General features: G+C 39.2%; 1 non-coding gene and 1 pseudogene across 1 annotated transcript; one reads left to right on the forward strand and one right to left on the reverse strand.

Annotated features, from left to right (window-relative positions):
• The first annotated feature begins 9986 nt into the window (after window positions 1-9986).
• On the forward strand, window positions 9987-11009 carry LOC147462743 (uncharacterized; annotated as a pseudogene).
• Window positions 11010-18646: 7637 nt separating this feature from the next.
• TRNAQ-UUG (transfer RNA glutamine (anticodon UUG)) lies at window positions 18647-18718 on the reverse strand. Its single transcript has one exon. It is a non-coding gene; the product is annotated as a tRNA-Gln (tRNA).
• Window positions 18719-22055: the final 3337 nt, after the last annotated feature.

The raw sequence follows: 22055 nt of genomic DNA on the forward strand, positions 1-22055 counted from the left end.
CTCTTCCTCACATGCATATGATGATGAGTACATAAATCATGATGGATGATAGTGTGGGCTCATGCAGCTAGGTTGGAGGTTTGATAAAATCAACCAAAATCGAATGATCAATTCCATTGTTGTCCCTATGCAAGTGTAAATGACCTACATGAAAAACCAAATGAGTGCAAAAGGAAAAAGTGCACATATAAAGAAAGTTTCTAGGCCATATGTCCAGCTCACTTGAGTAGTTTATATGGGTCACAATACTAGGAGATAACTAAGGCATGGGACTAGGCTTCAAACTTTCTAAATGATCTAGAATGCATAAGTACACCTCTTCACCTTCCATGAAAGTGAATTGCCAATGTTTCTCATTAGCATACTTGTCTTGTGCTTGTCAAACATTTTGTTGAGCAATTTTCAGCATATCGGTCTTAGATAAAGTCCTTGACGTGCTAAATTTTCTCAGTAGCCAACCCCACCGTACTTGGTGATCTAAGTTGAAAACCATATATAAGCATACATGGACCAAACCTAGACGTTACATACTTTTCACTACTCTAAGAAAACTCCAAAATAGGGATATAATCTTCCCAATTGGGTTGCTTCTTGCTAACACACATTCTTAGCATTAAACTTAGGGGTATGACATCAACAATGCCAATGACAAACAAGAGAAGCTCCCTTACAAACAACAATAGGTAGAATATAGGCCTTACATGGATACAACTCCAAAGGTAGAGTCTTCCTTTAACTCAGTCCCATCACACATACCCAAAGACCAAATTTTGAAACAAGAGAGAAGGTACAATGGAGTGCTCTAACATAAGAGTGCACTAACAATGTTTTGAGGTGGTATTTCCTCTTGGGATCTACATGCCCTAGAGCGTAGTTTCTATGGCTTGTACATGGCTTTTAGAGAGACATGGGTCACTTGTTCTTAGTTCATTTCTATGGATATATAATGTGACTCACTCGGAGGGTTACTCCAGGAGAGGTAGCCAATGACAACGGGCAAAGTGAACATCCACTAAAAGACGTTTATACAATTTTGGAGTATTGGAATAATTATGAATTAGTGTTTTATATCGAGTTTTTCTTGGTAAACAGGGTTGTTTAAATGAACATGTGATGGGAACTCTAATAAAAGAACTTTATGTTATGAACAACCATGTGGTGGTAATTAGGAAACAAGATTAAAGTGTGAGTGTGGGGTTGGACAGTGGGGACTGTCTTAGGTTGCCATGTCAATGGATGGGTAGTCTCAATTAGTCAAGAAACTCTTCGCTCCCTATTCATTTAGAAAAAGAAAAATAAGAACCTCATTGTGCCAAGAGCCGAGAAGTCTCAAATGTTCATGCCTCAAAAATCTATGGGGAAAAAGGCATTTGAGTTTCTCTCTTTTGGAAGATAAGATATAAGAATGTATAAATATTCATGGGAGCATGCTTCTCCTGTGAGATAGGACTAGGAAACCTATCTAATGACCAAACTTGAGAGAGTTTGTCCATTGGAATCAGTACTATCTTGACTATGTTTTTTCTTAACGATTAGGGCCTAGTGACCTCTCAGGTACCCTCCACTTGCCAAACAAATATGGTGATGGAGCGAGGACCTCACATAGACATAAACCTTACTACATAGTCCAATGATATGGGGTTCGTGAGTTTAGCTAGCGGGCTACTTGCTATGGGTAAACAAAGAGAAAAGATGCACAACACAAAGCATTGGCTCAAATGACATATGAATGTTGTACTTAATTTTATGCACAATCAAAAAAAATCGAGCGATAGCAACCTTGTACTTACATTAGGAACCCATTGAATTTAATGAGAAAATTAAACTGGCTGTGTGAAAAATTCTCTATATGGTGTAGCATGGGATTAATTGTGAAAATATGTTGTTTTCAGCCAATTGACACATTTAGTTGGCTTTGGAATCTTGTCATGACCTAGGATCAAGAAATTTGCACGTTACTTATTTTTCTCATGTAGAATGGGTTCCTAGCATCAAGCTCATGTAAGGACGCTTGAAACTTCCATATATAAGGAGTATTGAATTTTTTTCAAAACCCTAAAAGGACACTTTTATGTCAATTTAAGTTACCAAACTCGTGTTTGAAAAATCCCTCCTTTTACCCCCTTTTCCCCTCCACAATCGTCATGGCACTATGACTATTGTGGCATGGGAAAGGGGCTATTGATGTGACAATCCAAAATCCCCAAGTGCATGATTTTTGGCAGGAGTTGTGCCGAAATGGGATGCCACGAGATACTGAGAATTTTTTGCTTCAACGTCAAAGGCAACCAAGCATTGGGCCTGCCACCACAAGCATCTTTCACCCTCTCTATTGCCATGTTCATTATTTTTATCCCCTTTAATTTACATTGCATTAAAACATTTTTTGCTATGGACGGCCAACTCCAAACCCGTTATACAATAACCAAAGCCCCTTTATTGGGCACCCATTTTGTCCAAGAGCCTAAATGAGGTGTCCATTTAGTTATTGAAGAGCAGAACATGCGAGGAACTGTCATCCAAAGCTTCCTTGTTGTGTTGCCATGTTGAGCTTATTCCACAATCAATCTTCTCCAAAAGATAATATTTCAAACATGAAGCTCTTCAATAACTTTTTGTGCTTTCTAAATCACACAACATTTTGCTTACATATCAACCAAGTCATCGCTAATCAATGTACTTACACCACATTTGACATGCATAACATCCTAGGCATTGGAAAATTGGTTTGCATGTGGACACAAGCATCAGCAAAATTTGCATTAATGTAGAGCTCAATGTGTGAAACATATATGTGGCAATCAATGCACCCGAAGGATAGTTTCCAGATCATAAGTTCCTCAAGCACTTTAGTACAACATGATTAACCACAAAGTTGCAGACCATCCCATTTCTCCTGCTCATGGAAGACCAAAACAATAGAGAGAACCATTTTGACCACAACTTGAGCAATTAATACCCAACCTGAGCACTATAAGGCACATGTTGTAGCCCATTCTATACACTAGCATCAAAAGCCCTATAAAATGGAAGCTAATCAACCCCATGGCATTCATCTCAAATTCAATCCAAAAACAGTAGAATTGGCCCCTGAAAATCATCATTATGCCCATATCTTCTTCATCCAGACTCTGATCAGCAAGCTGTGAAGATAAGCATGGAGAGCATTTGGATATTATCAACCATAAACTTGTACTTTGACAACTTTTGAGCATATTCACTTATAGCATGAAAAACAAGCCATATATGGTATACATTTTAATTATGTTAGCTTGTCATCATGCCCCATCACTGCACACGTAACATGTGGACCTCAAACATGCATAATCTACTTCCTTAAACCCTATTTCCCTTCGTGGAAGCAAAGCAACATGACAACCATCCCCTTTGAACTTGCACATCCTCCGGCTTCCATCTTTTATCTTCATTAGTCTGCATCATCATAAGCATCATCAAATGCATTGTCTGATGTATATATATCATCATCATCCCTTGGTAGTTGATCTAAGATTTAACCCTCAAGAATGAACTCGCCCTCTTGTTCATTCAATAATTTATTTCTTTTTCACGAAATAGGCACTCTAAGCTTAGTGCCATCAAGCTCACATGATTTGTATGTCACATTGTTAAAAACATGAAGTACCACATGCAATTCAGACCAGTGTTTGATCGTTTTTTGCATAGCAAAGTACTGGTCTTCTAAGCTACTATCATAAACAAGTACACAATCACCTTCTTTGATAGAATAAGGCCACAACCTATACTTCTCATCAAATTTTTTCTTTATTCCTCAATTGTGATTCTTTGAGCTTTGCTTTGGCTCGCTTAATGTATTCTTTTGGTGATGCTCAAGTTTTTGAATACATAAAGAAAGTAAATATTTTGTACACGTACCTACTTCCCACGGCATTATAGTCCAAGACATAATTGCTTCCTTTGAAGGCATAATAAGTCTCTGACATACATCAATTCAAATGGCATATTGTAATGGAAATGGCAATATGAAAATATATTTATTTAATGCAATTGACAAGTGGTAAAACCATAAGCGGTCAATGGAAATTGAAAAAGGAAAGCATGTTTATTGATATTGTATTACTAAAGATCTCTTTATGAGCTATGGTCACTTTATGTCCGAGCGGACATTCTGTATTCATTTTGAGCATTCAAGAAATTTACAAATAAATATGTGGAAGAGGAAAATTCTCGCTCTTGCACGGGGGAGATTGCACCCAATGTCTATGTTCTTCTTCTCTCCTTTCTCCCCTCTCCTCTCTCATGCATGTGTAGCACTCCGCTGTAGGAGGTACATGTGCTCTCATGATTTCTCTCACTCTCTACCTCTCTCATATCAATCTTGTTGTGAATCATGTGTGTATGTGAGTTTCGAGGTATGCAGATCTGTGGTTTTATTGCTTGTAGCATGTTCTTTTCTATATTTTGCAAGCCCTCTAGGCTCTCATCTCTATAGCAATTGTATCAAAACATAGGCCATGCTCTTTGGCTTGCAATGATCATGACTTTGGAGATTATCATTATTAAAGATAATGCATGATTTCCTTAAACTCAAACTTTGTTATTTGTCATAATACATAGATGCTTATTACTAATTTCAGGGGAATTGCTAGAGTGTTTGTATTGTTTAGGACTTGTGGATTCTCCATTTAGTGAGAAAATTTGATCATGTGGCTAGTTAACTAGGAGCCTAATTGCAATGCATTTGGTTGCAATGATCAATTGGATAAGGTACATACATTGGACCTCATACATGGCTAGATATATATGTGTATGTATGTATTTATTGCCTATATTAGTAAGGCTTAGAGTAGAAGAAGAAGGAGATGGGAAAATTGGAATTTTCTTATTCTCATTGCATCTCTCATGACAAGGGGAACAATCCAAAGAGAAGAGATTGAGAAGAATAAGAAGAAGAATGAGAGAAAGTGAGACTCATGGGAGACAACACTTACAAACTTGGTCTCATGTTTTATGAGAAGTTTTAAGTAAAATTAGGAGGGAAATTTTTTCCTCATTGTGGAAGTAAGCTAAGAAGGAAAAGGTGTAAGGACACTCTTTTCGGACCAATCTTAATCAATTAGAATAGAAAAAGGAGAGTAGCCATGGGATGCTGCCCCAAAAAATTACATACTCATACTTGTGGGAAGATCCTTGAATTAATTGGTTGACAGGCACAAGCAATAGGTATTTGAGTTGATTGCAAATCAACTAGTCAAAATGGTACATGTGATCTCGCCATGTTGAAGCTTCAATCCCATCTATTGCTTATCAACTATGGCAATGAAGGGGTTGTCATAAAGAAAGGGTTTGCAATACGTAAACATAGTAGCACATCTGCAAGGTGTGAAGTCCCAATGAGGAGCAGCACTATGGGAGGGGTTGGAGGAAAACACAGAGATGGATAGAGAGTGGCGATAACTAGCCATCGTTCTAGCACGGCAAAAACATTCGGCAAGGAGGGGTGGAAATTGTTGCTAACGCACACCTTTCAACCCCCCAAACCATGCAATAATGATGGATTATGTGAGCCATCCCACCAAAAACCAACAATCCTTGAGGAGCTGCAATAGCTGCCGATAACCAACAACGGCATGCCACCACGTTGCATCCATTGTATGCAACCCATACTGGTTACGAGCTATGCCGTAGGTGCTACAATTCTCTGCATGCACTTTCCCCAACTCACACAGCTAGCGACCACACACATACACACTTGGTAACCTACTCAACAACTAGGGATCCACTCCTCTTTGCTCTGCAACTCCTCCCACCCACCAAAATGTGTGCGTTTTTAACATCTCCCAACCTACAATTTCTGCCATCATATAGCATATTTTCTGCCATACACTGACTCTAGATCACCAACCGTTTTCTCTTAAAATGACTCACCCTTTCCCTACCTACCTGCAGGCATCGCACAATCCTCACTTGCAGTCTGTCTAAGCAACACTTTGAGGTGGCACTCACATTTTTGTTATTTTTTGTTTATTTATTTTTCAATATGCCACTTTCTTCTCCATTTTTTTGATAGAACGTTGGAGAGGAGGAAGGGGGAATAGACCCAAAACACACATAGTTGCCTCTATATAGCTCAGGGTATTCACAACACCCCTCTCCTCTCAAAAATACCTTCACATAGTCACACTACTTGCACACTTTCCAATGCATACACAACCTACAAGATCTCTGCACAACACACACACACACACACACACACACACACCATTGCGATTCATTTTGAAGATTCCAACTTACATAACACCTCTTACTCACTCTCTTCACACAAACACCATCGGCTCAAGGGGCACACACATCCACTACCAACACCGTGGAACAAAATGAGAGCAAGAGAAAGAGACTGTTGAAGGGGAAATCAACACCACATAGGGAGAAAATGGGTTTGATCATCAAAAATCAAGTGTGATAATCTCAATCGTCTTGTTTACTCCAAAATGGAATGCTATTGGGGAATCAAGCCTCTCTTGAAGTATTTGCAATCTTAGCTCTTTTGATGGTATATACAAAAGTCCCATATAGTACAGCAATCCATCAACTTCTTCAAAGTACTGCAACATGTTTCTTTCCTCTTGCTGGAGTTTGAGATTGATGTCGCGAGCAAGTAGGCATTGCAAATTTTTTCACCTTTTTAAAGAAGGCAGATTCATTTGGGGCCATGCTAGTCACTACAAAGATCTTAAGTTGTTTTGGTCTCAACGGTATTGACTCTTGTTGATCATAGGCAGGGTCTCCCTTCTTAGGTGCAAGATAGGATCTTCGCGATAAAGCATCTGATTTTCCTTGTTTATGTCCAAGCCTATAGCAAATGGCAAAGTCAAATCTAGAAAGTTAGTTTCTCCATCTAGCTTGATAGTGATTGAGGACTTGAGAGGTCATGGAGTACTCCAAGTTCTTGTAATCTGTATATACCATGACTTTGTGGGGTGTTCCTTTAAGAAGATGTCACCACATCCCAAAAGAGTCAACAATAGCCATTGGCCAAAAGCTCCCTGTCATGAATTTTATTATTAATTTTGGCTATTGAGAATTATTTAGAGTGAATAGAATTAGGGTTATCTCTACCATCATTGCCAATCTGGGATAATACAGCTCCAAGTGCAAAATCTGAGGCATTTGTCTCCAAGAAGAATGGTTTTTGTTGGATCTACATGTATTAAGATTGGGGCCAGTGCTTGAAATGTTTGTTCTACTTCTAAATTCCATAGAAACTTACCTTTCCCAATCAAGCTTGTTAAAGGAGCATCAATCTTGGAGTAGTCTTTGCCGATAAAAATTGGCAAAACCCAAGAAGCAATAAACATCTTGTATATAGAGATGGGAGTTTCCCACTATCTGAAAAATGCATTTCTATAATTTTTCATACAGATTTTCCTCTCGTAATTTCTGAAGAAAAATACAAACATGATGCTCGTGTTCTTCTTGATTTTTTGAAAATATCAAGATATCATCTAGGTATATTACCACAAAACCATCCAGCTACTCATGAAAAATATCATTCATCAAGTGTTGTTGAAAGACTATTGGGGCATTTGTAAGTCCAAATGGCATGATAACATACTCAAAGTGGCCATACCTGGTTCGGAAGTTTGTCTTCCATTTCTCTCCTTCCTTTATTTGTACAAGGTTATAAGCACCACGAAGATCAATCTACCTTAGCTTTTCCAAGCCACTTGAGGAGTTCAGGAATTAATGGAAAAGTGTAGCGATTCTTGATTGTTGTAATCTTGTTCAAGCCCCTCTAGTCCACACATATGCATAGAGACCCATCCTTTTTCTTCAAAAAATAGTATTGTCCCTGCAGTGGGGACTTTGAATGCCATATAAATCCCTTGACTATGTTTTCATCCATATACTTTTGAAGCTCTACAAGCTTATCTTGGGATAGCTTGTAGAATGGACCAAAGGGTGGTTGAGTCCCCTCCTATAATTCAATGCCACAACCATAAGGGTGATGCTCGAGAAGCATGTCAGTGTTGGTATAAGGGGCTTTATGGAGGATAGAGTCGAAGGGCCAAAGCCATGGCAAGGTGCAGCGTGCAGAGTACTAGAGAACGAGAGATAAAGAGATTCAACACGGAAGAAGAAGCACGCTATGTTTTGCTTGATTAAAAAAACTACTACTTATATAGAATTGAACTTTCCATGCAAAACTCAACCCTCACCAGAGTGTTATCTATCTACCAATAAGGGTGTTTCCCATGGGCTTGACACATTAACTGAACACGGGCTTGAATGCCCAACAATCCCCCCCTCAACCCCAAACTACTAACAATGAACTTGGTGTAGACCATGGCAGAGTTCAACCATTTGAAACTACGAGTAGAAGGCCCCCCCTTTGACAACAACTTAGGTGTGTGTGTGTGTGTGTGTGTGTGTGTGTGTGTGTGTGTGTGTGTGTGTGTGTGTGTGTGTGTGTGTGTGTGTGTGTGTGTGTGTGTGTGTGTGTGTGTGTGTGTGAGAGAGAGAGAGAGAGGCTTCCCTCAAACAACCATTTGTGTGAGTGTTGACTGGATATTATATGTTGAGTCTGAATATTGTTGGGTTTGAAATTGGAATGTTGCTCTGAATATTGTTGACTCTGAATATTACTAAGTCTGATATTTGGTTAGTCAGATATTTGCTAAGTCTGATTATTTGCTGACTCTGATTATTGATGAGTGTGATATTTGGTGAGTCGGAATATTGTTGGGTAGGAACATTGCTAGGTTATAATATAGCTAGGTTGTATTTTGGCTAGGTTGGATTTTGATGAGTCTGATATTTTATGCCAAGAACATTTTTGGGTTGTACAGTTATAACCATCAGTTAGCACTTGCATTGGGATGAGTTTTGAGTAGGGGAATGCGAGAGAAGCTTTAGCCATGGTGTTCTTTGCTCTGTTTGATTTGTCTTTATGTTCTGTTTGCTAACTCTGAAGTTATATGAGTGTGTCTTGTTGAGTCTGATCATGGAGTGAGTATCTATTCTCTGTTTGAGAGCATGTTTGTTGAGAGAGATTCTTGTGTTGTTGAACCCCAACACATTTGGTGATCCTGCTAGACCATTGAAGGTTTTGCCAACACATTTGGTGAACCTACTGCAATTGTTTGTGTGCTGTGTCTGACATTCTTGTCTTGTTGATTACCTACTGAGCTGGGTCTGATTACCATCTGTGTTAGCATTCGAGGTTAGTGTTTGTGTTTCACGAGAGTAATGATGCTATGAAAGAACCTTTCCCAAAGGAGAAATTGTTAGACCGAGGAGCGAAAATTCAGAAGCAGCAAATCATGTTTTATTAGAAGCGTTGTTGCAGATTCAAAATTCAGATTTTGCTGCTATAAGTGCTGCAGATTCAGGTTGCATTGATTTAGCAAGGTGTTGCAGATTTCGGTTGCACACATTCAACAAGGTGTTGTAGATTCAGGTTGCACAGATTCAAACTCTGTGCAAAATGGTAAAAAGCTGGATGATTTTGCAAAGACAAAAGAACAAGTTCGTGAAATAAGACAGAGAAATATGATGTTGAATCTAAGGTTGATAATTAGATCTGTCAAAGCAAACAAACTCAAGAATGGTATCTTTTACTGAATTTTTCCAAACATATAAATACATCACTAAACTAAAATATCCCAATCAATTTAAGCAACCAATTAAATGGACTATGCGGATCTTGGTACAGCATCCGTGGCTCTTCATTTAGCGAATTTAATGGGTCTCAGACTGGTGTGGTGCACCGATCTTGAGGGTTGAACATGATTGTTGTATTTTAATGAAGTGAATGTTATGGGGGATAAAAGGAAGAAAGAGAAATGTGAGGTTGCATGAGTAAGAAGCATGAGGTGGATGATTGTCCGTGTGTAGTTGATGAGTGCTCAAAGAGAGATGCTTGTAGGAAGTGGTGCATGGTGGATTTTTGCACAAAACTTCATAACATTATCCGCAAATTGCAAAAGTCAACTTCCTATAACAAAATGGAAAGAGCCTTAGAGAAGTTAGATGATTTTGAAGATGACTTAGAGAATGCATATGAATGGCTAGATGATCATAAAGGGGATAGGCGAAAATCATGTTCTAGTAGAAAGAAGGTTTTCAAGTTGCAAAAAGCATGTGAGAAGCTGAGGGATGCATATGAGAATGAGTTTGAAGGGGCTTCGAGTGATGATGACGATGATGTATGGAGCATGGAGCTCGTAATCCACGAAGTAGGGATACCAAAGATGGAGGAGAAGGAGGTGCAAAAGTAGGTTGGCCAAAAGAGACTAGAAGAGTCCCTTGATGGCCCTAACCTACCACTAGAGTATACCCATGGAGTGGAAGAGGAAGATCCATTGATTAAACTTATGTTGTTTGCATATGGAAAATGTTGTTACCCTATTTGTTGGGAGAAGCATGTCATACATAACCATGATGTTGTTCATATTATTCAAAGCCCACTTGAAGAGGTGGATAGTGAGATGAATGCAAAGGAGGAACTACTGGAAATCAGATTTGCTAGGGAAGAATGTTTGGAAAACATATCAGTTCAAGAGGAGCCTCCACCAAAAAGATCCCTACATGTGAAAATGTTTCCAAAAGGTACTGAAGGAACATTGAAGGAGTTTACAGTTTTACAGATGCTGATTTTGATGATCGATAAATTCAGACAAAAATCAGACCACTATGCCAAATGTTGCGGATGATCAAGTGAACTAGAATTTTGGTTTTGAATGTTTTGAAGGACATATTTTTATGTCACAGGCTGATATCAAGCAAGGATATGTTTCAATTGCAGAGAATTGGAAGAAGAAGATTGATTGTTGTTCTAATCTAAACAGGGATGAATCAAAAAAAGGTCTCACATATCAAATTGAGAAATTGAGCATGAAGAATGTCAAGACCAAGTCTTTGAGGAGTATAAAATAGGTTTAACAGGTTTTGTGGAGCATGCAATGATGTTTGAAATGCAGAATGATGAAATTTCAATGGATGTGCATTCTAAAATTGATGTGGGATGAGTTGTTCTCAATCCAAGCATACTTTTGTTGAAAGATGTGTGTTTTAAAGCTGATGAGATAGTAGAAGTAGATTCTTACAGGATGGACTGTCAGATATGCATGGTGGACTATCAGAATTCAAGATTTTATGTGCTATAGATTTTGGAGTTGCAAACTGGGTAAAGAAGAATACATTACAAGAATTTTCAGGTGGACTTAAAGATTGGATTAGGTGGAATGTGCTTTTTACAGGACGATGATCTGATTTTGAAAAAAATGGAGGATGCTCTGATTTTGAAAATTTGGAGTTGGAAAATTTTCAATGGAATGACAGAAAAGTTCACAATGCAAAAAGTCAGCAATACATCAGATCCATCAACAATGGAAAGTCAATCAGTTGCAGCAGTGGGTATCTCAGAAATTTACAGAGGATCATTTTTTAAATGGAAAGGCAATGGATACACAAAATTTTAAAGAGGATATTCACGGTTTGGTGCCTAGATGGCAAAAACCTGATTTTCAGAGTCAAATTCTCATGTTTCAACGGTTGCCAAGGCTGATTCTACTAATGTTTAATTCATGCTCTTGGAGAATGGACGTACTTATTTAGTTTTGGTTTCATAAGTTCATTTTCTATGAGCTATCATGTGATATAATCCTTTGGGGAATGTTTGGGCAATGTTTAGTTCTCACTATGATGTATTTTGTGTACCTTGGTTTAAGTACCAGGCACTACACTTTGCTTCATATGAAGATCCTAGCATTGAGTTTGTCATAGTGTTGTATGGTGTATTTGTATATCTTGGATTAGGTTCCAGGCACTATACTTTAGCTATATAGTGACTAGGGAGTTTTGGGAAAAGGGATAAGGCATTTGACTTTGATCAAGGGATGTGTGGATCCAAGTCGGATTTCTACAAAATCCACCATCGGGACGTGCCATGTGTTGACTGGATATTATATGTTGAGTCTGAATATTGTTGGGTCTAAAATTGGAATGTTGCTTTGAATATTGATGACTCTGAATATTGCTGACTTTGAATATTATTGAGTCTGATATTTGGTCAGTCAGATATTTGCTACGTCTGATTATTTGCTGACTCTGATTATTGATGAGTCTCATATTTGCTGAGTCGAAATATTGTTGGGTCAAAACAATACTGGGTCGGAATATTGCTAGGTCGGATTTTGGCTAGGTCAGATTTTGATGAGTCTGATATTTTATGCCAAGAACATTTTTGGGTTGGACTATTCTAACCATCAGTTAGCACTTGTATTAGGACAAGTTCTGAGTAGGGGAATGTGAGAGAAGCTTTAGCCATGGTGTTCTTTGCTTGCCTGATTTTTCTTTATGTTCCATTTGCTGACTCTGAAGTTATATGACTGTGTCTTTCATTGTGTCTGATCATAAAGTGAGTATTTATTCTCTGTTTGAGAGCATGTTTGTTGAGAGATATTTTTGTGTTGTTGAACCCCAACAGTGAGACTACAAGAACTCATAACCAAACATAAATGTCTATTCTTACCACTGATGTGTGGCAGTGTCTATAACTCGTACATTTATTGATAAATGGCTGACAAAAAAGGCAACATAAACAAACTGATAAACTATAGGACATCACTATCTACAAGAAGCATCGGTGCTTCACCATCAACCATGTTGAGCTGTCGTTTTTTCTTTTTAAAACACTTATCCAAAGGATGATTGGTCTTTTCATAGTTGATGCAAGGATTTTTTATGAAACAATCCTTGGTTTGATGATTGTTGTGGCCACAGGTTGCACAAGGTCTAGTGCTGGTAGTAGGTCTAGTTGAAGTTGCAATCGAAGCGCAACCATGGTCTACATTTGCAGTAGGTATGGCAAAACTAACACGTGGTATTCGTTTACACGTGGTATTCGTTTCTCTTCTTCCTGCAATAATGATACCTTCCAAAGAAGGTAGCGAATCCTTTTCTTTTGAGATAGTTACAATCTGACAAAATTTTGCAACTAGGCTATTAAGGAAAACAGTTATAAGATCTTCATATGGCACAGCGGCTTCAACATAAATTAACTAAGTACGAATGCTTTTCAATCTATTAACTAAAGCTACAATATTCTCCTCATCACGCATGGAAAGAGAATAGAGCTCCATTTTAAGACTCATTTGGAGTACTTGGCTTTAGGACCAAAACTTTCTCTAATTACATCCAAGCAGCATTTGAAGATTGCACGTCATCTAAATAATGAATAAAGTCATCTTTGAGAGATGTCAAAATAATAATTAGTGCTTTCTCGTCCTTGCCTTGCTGCTCGGTAGACAGTGCTCTCGTAGTTGCAACCGATTTGCGTGCTTCGTCAGTTAATAGGGGATTTGCAACACTCCACATATGTTTCTGTATAAGATAGCCTTTTACCTTAATTTTCCAAGTATGGAAGTTAGTTCCATTCAACTTGTCAACTTTCGACTTCATATTGAAGCCTTCAAGAAACCTGGTAATGAGGGTTATTATTGATTATTGCACTATCTTTACCTTCGACGTGTTTATATGCTGAGAAGTTGTCTTCGTTGATAGACCCTTTGACTTGATTCACCTCGTGTATATATTTGACTTGCAGCATTTTGATATGCTTTGCTATGCTTTATATGCAAGCAACCACCCTCTGCATGTCTAGTGATGCCCCGCCTGGGCTCTTCTTGCCTTAGCCAATAGCTATCGACAACATCTTGAGAAACAGCACCCGCATGGTGCTCTGATACCATTTGTTGGTATAAGGGGCTACGGAGGATGGAGTTGAAGGGCCAAAGCCATGGCGAGGTGCAGCTTGCAGAGTGGCAAAACTAACACATGGTACTCGTTTCTCTTCTTCCTGCAATGAATCAACGATACCATCCAAAGAAGGTAGCGGATCCTTTTTTTTTGAGATAGTAACAATCTGACAAAATTCTGCAACTAGGCTATTAAGGAAAATAGTTATAAGATCTTTTTTTGGCACAAGGGCTTCAACATAAATTAACTGAGTACGAATGCTTTTCAATCTGTTAACTAAAGCTACAATATTCTCCTCATCATGCATGGAAACAGAATACAGCTCCATTTTAAGACTCATTTTGGAGTACCTGGCTTTAGGACCAAAACTTTTTCTAATTACATCCAAGCAGCATTTGAAGATTGCACGTCATCTAAATAATGAATAAAATCCTCTTTGAGATATGTCAGAATAATAACTTGTGCTTTCTCGTCCTTGCGTTGTTGCTTGGTAGACAGCCCTCTCATAACTGCAGCCGATTTGCGTGCTTCTTCAGTTAATAGGGGCTTCGCAACACTCCAGAGATTTTTCCACATAAGATACCTCCTTTTACCTTTATTTTCGAAGTATGGAAGTCAGTTCAATTAAACTTGTCAACTTTCGACTTCATATTGAAGCCTTCAAGAAGCCTGGTAATGAGGGTTATTATTGGTTATTGCATTGTCTTTACCTTCGTGTTTATATGCTGAGAAGTTGTCTTCGTTGATAGACCGTTTGACTTGATTCACCTGGTGTATATAGTTGACTTGCAGCATTTTGATATGCTTTGCTATGCTTTATATGCAAGCAACCACCCTAGCCAAGCTATTCATAATTGTGTGCATGTCCGCTATCATGTGTAATAGTCCCTCTTTCACAGGCATTTTGAGAGGCAGTTCTACTGCTATAACAACTTTCTGAGAAGTAGTTTGCAGAAAAAACCTTTCCAAGAAGAGAACCAAGCTAGCTAACTCCTCTTAAATATGCGTAGAAGAGTGCATTTTGATATGCATTGAAGAGCTATTGCATATCTTGCGATTGAGATTACCATAACCACTTGCGCCTTCTATTACAATTGCGCCATGCAGTAGGTAGCGTTTTGATACGCTCATTGTGTTGCTCACTGCTTACCATGCCTGCACCTATAGCCGGCTATCAAGATGTAATATTGTAGTGGCTTGGCTCTGGGTAGCATGTCAGAATGCCCACGATGGAGCCCCTGCCTATCTGGTGATGCCCCGCCTGGGCTCTGCTTGCCTTAGCCAATAGCTAGCGACAACTTCTTGAGATGTAGCACCCGCATGGTCTCTGATACCATTTGTTGGTATAAGGGGCTACGGAGGATGGAGTTGAAGAGCCAAAGCCATGGCGAGGTGCAACTTGCAGAGCAGTAGAGAACAAGAGAGAAAGAGATTCGACACAGAAGAAGAAGCACGCTATGTTTTGTTTGATTAATAAACTATTACATATATAGAATTGAACTTTCCATGCAAAATTCAACATGCACTGGAGGGTTATCTATCTACCAATAAGGGTGTTTCCCACGGGCTTGACACATTAACTGAACCCGAGCTTGAATTCCCAAGAGTCTGCATTCTTCTTTTCAAATACATCTTTGTAATCATGATACTGAGCTGGAAACACTTCCACGTTCTTCTCTTGGGGAGTCAACTGCATAAATCAAGAATGATGGGTTTCTTTTGATTGCATGCATAAAGAGCCTGGCTCCAACATACAGAGGTTTGACATGCTTGGTTTTGTCATGTTTTTGTCGTCTTTTCTCAACCCTTTGAGACTTCCAATCAACATCTGGATTGTATAACTTGAGCCAAGATAGGCCAATAATGATTGGATTTGACGGGTAGTGTATGACATTGAAATCTATCTTAGAGATCTTCTCATTTATTGTCACCGGTTTCATACCTATTGTCTCCTAAAGCAGGTGGGCAGCCATCAATCACCTTTACAAATGTTGGGATTGTAGGTCGTATTGAATGGAGCCCTTACTTCCTCACAAGCTCTTCTCCAATCTTTTCCTAATTTCACGATAATCAAGCTTTGGCAACAATTAAGGTTGCTATAATTCAACCTTTCATCTACCTAATTATCAACAACAAACTTGGCATCTTCTGCTTGTAAAGATTCTCCAATTTTTTACGCAAGAGAACTGGGATACATCTCCTGACATCAACAAAGGCATACACTCTTATCTACTTTCAAGGCTCACAGGTCCTCATCCCACGCACACACAAGTGGCCTCCTCACACATAGCTCGACAATAATCAATTCCGATTTCTTCTTTGCTTGTCGAGCAAGAAGTGATGGGCGCGCACAATTATTTTCTATAGGTTTACACCACCATGCTTCTTATATCCTCACATGCCAACAATGAGCACAGTATGGAGTATGCTTATCATTGGATAACATCATTTAAGCACAAAAATGTTCCAAGGGAGGGCTTTTTCACAAGAAGCTCTGATTACTTGTTGTCATATCCTCACCATCGGTTAAATTTCTGGCTATGTCATCAACAACTATAGCCATCCAATATTATTTATGGGCATTGAGCTCCCGAACTCAAATGAGCAGATCGGGAAATTCCATCAAGGTGGGAAAAATTTACATAGAGTTCGAAGGTTCACCAATATGGAAAATTTAAGGGAAAATTACCAAAATACCCCTCTAATTTGAGGAAATTCCCAAAAATACCCCTCAAATTTCAAAAATTCCCAAAATACCCTTGTATCTATTTTGGTTGGAATGTTCAAGATTTTCTAATCTTCATTTGTTTTTGACAATTGAGATCCGTTTTTGAGTGCTCAGCATGTAATTTGTCACCATTTACCATCGCAAAAAATGCAATTATGTCTAAAAATAATGAAGCAATTCATCTCCAAAGCCTACGTAACCAACTCAAATTGTAGTTTTAGCATCTTGTATGATAGACAATCACTCTTCTTGTGAAGACCTACAGAAAAATTTATTTTTCGAGAAATTTAGTCTCCCAACCAGGGGTATTTTGGGAATTTTGGAAAATTTGAAGGGCATTTTGGGAATTTATGACAAATTATGACAAATTTGTCATAAATTATGACAAATTATCAGGGGCATTTTGGGAATTTTTGAAATTTGAAGGGTATTTTGGGAATTTCCTCAAATTAGAGGGGTATTTTGGTAATTTCCCCAAAATTTAATCAAGGAGATAGAACCCACACATAAAATGGAACTTTTAATGCTTGGCATGTTCGAACCACTTTCTTGGGCTTTCTAAAAGCTCACTGGAATTTCTAAAAATCATTAAAATTTTCATTTCTTGTAGTGCATGAATAACCTCAAAGGTTTTTCCTACAGGTATTATTTTGACTTATATATATCATGTAGTCAGATGTAGACACTACCCATGTCTCTGGCATGTGGTAAGACTGCCCATTCATCCTTTTTCTTGTGTTAGCCTTGCATTAGCCTTCAGTTTACTTCATGGGCTACACTCTTGAGACCTACTTTTTATTGCTCGTTTGTAAAGGATTTGGAATCAAGGGGGGTTGTCCTTTGAGTCATATGTAAAACAGGTGGGGGCCAACCTCTGAACCAAGGAACATATGCCTCTGAGCCATGCTAGTTTTTGTTCAGCCTTTGGGCCATGTATGGGTTAGTCCATTTAGTGTTATGTTGGTGCATTTCTCACCTCTAAGTCTATGATGTTCACACCAACTCCAGACCATTTAACTTACACCAATCACCTTTTGAGTTTGATGTCCTATCACAGTTAGCTCCGCCAATGAGCTGAAGGCGGGTTTGTTAGATATATGAGACACTCTCCTAGCCAACATCTTGCACCTGATCAATATCCATTTTCATGGTCAGTGATGTCACTTGCATGTCATTAGGGCTATATAAGTCACCACTCTATGATTCACTTGTTCTCCAATGAGTGCATTGTCAATTGAGTTGTATCTTGCCTTTTGTCAAGTTCACTCTCTCTCTCTCTCTCTCTCTCTCTCTCTCAACTCAACTCAATTCAATTCATTGTGACATATGTTTCAAGTAACATCCTTCAAGTTCATAAAGCTTAAAGTGGTATATAAACCTATACAAGGTTAACCAAGCACACATGTTGCATCTTGAAGGTATGTAAGTTGAGGCAAGTAGCTAAGAAAAAGGTTATGTTTTTTACTACAATTTGGTTGATATGTATGCTAAAGTGTGGTGTATTTATGAAAGCATGAAATGGGGTATCTTCGTACTAGGGAAACATTTCCAACGTGGAAGCTTATCTAGGAAAACATTTTAGTCGTTATTTGACAAATCTTTGAAAATAATGATGATCATGCCGTTATCAAATGATCCTCTAGTTTGGTTTTCTCTTATAGACACTTCGTTTAAAAAAACAAATATGAAATACATAGGCTATGTGCTTCATAACCGCTACAACCAGACCAACCAAGCATGACTAGTTTTGAGAGAGTTTTGTCATCATGTTGGAATGATCCTCTAAGTTTGGTTTATCATTATAGACAAAAATAAGGGACCAAATATAAAATATACTCGTGGCGTCTAGAACAAGGCCGAGCAAGCATGACCAAGTTGCCATCAAGTTCAGATGATCCTCTAGTTTGATTTGCTCTTGGAGATGCTTGATAATAAAAAAATAAAAAGACCAAATGTAAAAATACATAGATGCTTCATAAATGCTACAAGGCATGAGTGGTTTTTGACAAAAAGTAGGTACGACATAAAATATATATAACATCATTCTCTAGAAGCTTGACAAAAAGGTAGATTTAACATAAAATATACTACCACAAGGCCATGATGGACGATGTAAAAGTACACGCACACCCGAGATTGCTACTGAAAATGTAGCCAAGGGACAGGGGTTCACAGATCAGGTCCTACCGGGATTCGAACCCAGGTCGCTGGATTCAAAGTCCAGAGTGCTAACCACTACACCATAGAACCGCTAGATGTTAAACAAGCTCAAAAGAAATTTAATTCATAATTCTATAAAGCGCTATCCAAAACAGAATTTGGCATTACTCTGGAAGACTGACACCTTGAGAGAAAATATAAACAGAACATTCGCAACGCAAACAATAAGATAGAACTGTCATCCCACACGATTTGAAGGAAATCCCTGCTTCTAAGCGCCGAGCCAAAGTTGTTAAGGCTTCATGTGATTGACCATTGGTCGGCCACATTTGGCAGTGAGATACTGAAAGTACCACAATAAGTTTTACACAAATTCTCATCAGAATTCCCACATTGCAAACTACGACAACATTATAAGTTGTTGGGAGGGAGGGATCACATGCCTAGCTAGGTGCAGTTGGGGACAGGGAAGTGCCGACCCTCCTCGTTTCAGACCTTGAGATTGCGCATTTTTTGTTCCTCGATCATTTTGACAAGGTGCAAATGCACATTTTGACCCTGCCAGGAACATGTGTTTTTGCAACCTTCTTAGTTACGCTTTGAAGCTTGTATTGAAGAAAATAAGAATTTCTTGTCCCATTTTAGTGTGCTAATTGGTCCTCCCCCCCCCCCCCCCCCCCCCCCCCCCCCCCCCCCCCCCCCCCCCCCCCAAAAAAAAACACACACACACACACATATTCTTTGCCTCAAAAAATGCCTTAGGTGAGGCAATGGTGTCATCATGTACCTCCCTCTTGTGCCATCTAAGCCATAGTCATAGAAAATGGTCATTTTTGGGTCCCTGTTTCAAGTCCCCTTCCCGCCTTCCATTTCCATTTTGTGGTGCATACGACTATGATCTACGCATACCAACATTGTTGTACCCATGTAAACAAGTGGAATTGTTCTCAATGCATTTCAATATATTTACATCTTTGCTAGGCGCATTCATCTTCTCATGAGGGTTGCTTTTTGCATGTAGAACTCCATGTTTTGGGAACACTTACAAGACAGAGTGATTTACTACTTTGAAGTTTTGAGTCATTGGGTTCTCTTCATGGTATGTGCACTAGATTCAATTGGCTCAAGTTATTTAAAAATCGGGCCATGGGACTTCACAGGTAGAACCAACAAGCAGAAATTGGCATGCTAAGCGATCTCAAGCTTTGATAAACTATCCTCATGAATGTGTATTTGTATCGGTACCGCTTGTGCTTTGAACATCGAACCCAAAAGTCCAGAGTATTGACCACGGGTTACCATATGGTATCACGTGAGTGTTCAATAGAGGGGTTTGTAAAGCAAAAAGATAGATTTTACAAAGGAGGGTCCCTCTTCCTTGAAATCCTCTTCCTTGAAAGCCCTCCTTTGCTCTCGTCGGAATCTTGGGCTCTCACTGTCAACACAAAGCTCTAAATTCCTTCAATCACTTACTATGGAAGTCTTGGCATCCCACCCACCAAAAGGTTTCCTTTATTATCATCCTTAGCAAAAAGGTTGCGGTTCTTTATCAGTGAGGTTGTTGTTGTAGGAGGTCTATGGAGCACTAGAGGGGAGGTTGTGCACCTGCTTATTAGATCCATATTTAAGAGGAGGAGGAGGAGGAGCAGGAGAAGAGAATTTCTAACATCACACGAGAGAATTGGCATCTCCCTAATCCTAATAGTGGAACCCCCAACCCGAAAAGGCATCCGCAACGAATGGCTTTGTGCAAAGTAAGGCAAATCCAAGGTAGCCACGGATCAGTGAAGTCCACAACCTAACATACGGCAAATGGAGAGTGGGCCATATTCACCTCCTAGACTAGATTATTGTTATCCATACACCAAAAGTGACAAAAGACTAGGGCAAAGGCTACTCCCCTCCACACGAGGGCCTTGATACACCACCCATGCAAACAACCCTATTTATTATATTAAAAAAGTCACATAAATAGCCTCAATTGTACATATCAATAAGGCATTGGCAACAAACAGATCATCGTCCAGACCTTGAGTAATTCCTTATAATGCCCATGGATGTCCTTGAGTTTTGCAAAGAGGAACTAGTTTGGTTGTTAGCATGGATACAAGTGTGTGCATAAATGGAAAGGGCCTACTATGGCTGGCAGTCTAGAACGAGGAATGCAGACAACTTCATTGGCATCCCACCTTAGCTTCATTTCCCATGTAGATTTTGGCCAAAAGAATGACAATGATAACCTGCCGTGACAATGGAGAAAGACTCTCTCTCTCTCTCTCTCTCTCTCTCTCTCTCTCTCTCTCTCTCTCTCTCTCTCTCTCTCTCTCTCTCTCTCTCTCTCTCTCTCTCTCTCTCTCTCTCTCTCTCACACACACACACACACACAGGATAGATATCAAGTTCAAGACTCTTTCGATAGATCTTTCAAGTCTCTTGGTTGTGTTCCTAGGACATTAAAATTTCTCCTCTTCTTCTTCTCCTTCTCCCTCTTGAGTACTACATCTTGGGTTCAAGACTCATTCGATAGAACTTTGAGGTCTCTTGGGTTTGTTCCTATGACGTTAGAAATTCTCTCCTCCTCCTCCTCCTCCTCCTCCTCTCTCTCTCTCTCTCTCTCTCTCTCTCTCTCTCTCTCTCTCTCTCTCTCTCTCTCTCTCTCTCTCGTGATGTTAGAAATTCTCTTCTCCTCCTCCTCCTCCTCCTCTTAAATATGGATCTAATAAGCAGGTGCACAACCTCCCCTCTAGTGCTCCATAGACCTCCTACAACAACAACCTCACCGATAAAGAACCGCAACCTTTTTGTTGGGGCTAATAATAAAGGAAACCTTTTGGTGGGTGGGATGCCAAGACTTCCATAGTAAGTGATTGAAGGAATTTAGAGCTTTGTGTTGACAGTCAGAGCCCAAGATTCCGACGAGAGCAAAGGAAGGCTTTCAAGGAAGAGGATTTCAAGAATGGAAGCTTCTAAAGAAGAGATATATTTCTATATGGTCTTGGAGGAGGTGAGCATGGAGCTTGATAATTTTCACAAGGTTGGAATAGGAGCCTACCCAAATGGCCAAAGCATTATCTAGGAACCTTCAATAATAGAGGACAGAGGATTGGAAGAGAAGGTGGATGTTATCTTCTAGATGAAAAAGGACAAGACAGGCATAGACCATAGCAAAGCTAATGAGAATGAGATTAGGCTAAGGAGAAGACAAATGGTGTTGCATAGAGAAAGAGAGAGCTTGCAAGCCTTGAGGGACTTAAATGCTAGGGTAAAGTGATTCCACATCAAAGATAAAGAGGAAGATATTAGGGGGAGAGAGGGAAGAAGGATACCTCAGAGCAAAAGGAAGTTTTTGACATGCTAAACAGGGTTAAACATGAATTCACTGAGAGGCATGCTCTAAAATGTAACCCTTAGAAGAGCAAATAGGGCA

This window comes from Adiantum capillus-veneris, chromosome 2 (genome assembly GCF_014529385.1).
Source record: "Adiantum capillus-veneris isolate H3 chromosome 2, ASM1452938v2, whole genome shotgun sequence".
Taxonomy (NCBI): Eukaryota; Viridiplantae; Streptophyta; class Polypodiopsida; order Polypodiales; family Pteridaceae; genus Adiantum; species Adiantum capillus-veneris.